Raw genomic sequence first — 1,781 nt, forward strand, 5'->3', positions numbered from 1 at the left:
GGGGTGGCGGACTCAAGAGGAGCCTTCGGCGTGGTGGGTAAGAGCGCGGGCCATAGAACCCGAAAAACCCACAACCTGAACTCAAAGTCATCCAGGAGTGGATTCCCACTCACAGCGACCCTAGATTAAGGGCAGGGAAGAACTGCCCCCGTGCGTTTCAGAGACTATAAATCCTCCTGGTGGTAGAAAGTCTCTAATTTATCTCCTGGCCCGTAACCTGTGGGGCCCTCAGCTGCCGGGTTTGGATGGAGCTCCTGCTTTGGCGCTGTGTGGACACCGAAGGAGTGAATTCATGTTACACACTCACCTGGTGGCTAACACATAGCAAGCTTCCAGCAGACGTTGCTGGTGCCCCTCCAGGGAAGAAGACACGGCACACCCAGTTCTCATAGCCAGGGACACCTACATCAGGTCTCCCGGCGCTGAGGGCAGTGGGGACATGCAATGAGTAAGAGAACTCCTGCCCCTGGGAGTCTGTACCTTTAGACTAAAACAAAGAGACAAACGAACCCCCCCCCCCAAAGAAAAATAAACCCTTACTCACTGCCATCCAGGTGACTCATAGCCCTGACCCAAGCCACCCTACAGAATAGGTGTCTGTGGGTTTTTGAAACGGTAACTCTGTTTTTATTTTGATGTTACTAAAAATATGTTTTTTTTCCCTCCATTTTATTGGGAGCCCTGCAGATATTATAGCGATCCATAGTTCAATTAGATCAGTCATGATTATACAATTGCTGTAACCATCATTTTCAAAACATTTTCTTTTTTCTTGCAATCTTTGGTAGCAGCTCCCCTGTATTCCCATCCTCTCCCACCCTAACCCCAGGAACCCTTGTTATTATATTAAATGTTATTGTTTTCAAACACACACCCCCCAACCACTGTATCTTACACATAACCTCCCATGTATCCATTCACCTGCCTTTCTGTGGTTTGTTCCCCTCCAGTGAGCTTATAGAGTCATCATTGCTATCAGGTGCCCCTACCCCCTTTCCCCGCTTCTTTCTGTGCCCCCAGAGAATCATTACTCCCATTAGATTCTTGAACGGTTTGTCTATCTTGGATTTCATGCATCGAATGATCTTAATTATACATGCAAACATATTCATGTGTAACAGGATTAATGAGGTAAAACTAAGACCATAATAGTAGGGGGAGGGAATATTAAAAATAGAGGATGGTTACAGGTTTCAACAGTGCTATACTGCACGCTGGATATATCATCCCTTCCCTGTGGCCCTTCTGTGAGGGTCTGTCTAATTATCTCACAAGTGGTTTTTGGGTCTCCACTTTGTCTGTGCTCTTTCATGTCAAATTGCTTGCTTGTTTTTGAACTTCTGATACCTCTTCCTGTCGACACCTCATGGTCACACAGGCTGGGGTGCTTCTTCCATGTGGGCATTGCTGCTTCCCTGCTAGATGGCCACTTGATTAACTTCAAGCCTTTAAGACCCCAGATGCTATATCTTTTAATAGCCAGGGACCATCAGCTTTCTTCAACACATTTGCTTTTGTACCCATTTTGTCTTCAGGGATCGTGTCAGAAAGTTGAGTATCATACATTGCCACCCTATTAGAACAAATCATTCTGTACTGAGGTAAGATTAAAGTAGAGGCCTAAAGTCCCTCTGCTACCTTGTTTATACACACACACACACACACACACACAGTCCTATCTTTATATATCTGTTCCTGAAACCATAACTATTTTTAAAATCATTTTAGTGGGGGCTTGTACAATTCTTATCACAATCCATAGATACATCCATTGTGTCAAG

General features: G+C 45.1%; 1 protein-coding gene across 1 annotated transcript in view; it reads right to left on the reverse strand.

Annotated features, from left to right (window-relative positions):
- CAV2 (caveolin 2) overlaps positions 1–1,781 on the reverse strand; it is a 19,108-nt gene that overhangs the window by 8,768 nt on the left and 8,559 nt on the right. The window lies entirely within an intron of this gene.

The sequence above is a fragment of the Echinops telfairi genome, unplaced genomic scaffold (assembly GCF_000313985.2).
Source record: "Echinops telfairi isolate 266 unplaced genomic scaffold, ASM31398v2 ScPeMD7_23;HRSCAF=83, whole genome shotgun sequence".
NCBI lineage: Eukaryota > Metazoa > Chordata > Mammalia > Afrosoricida > Tenrecidae > Echinops > Echinops telfairi.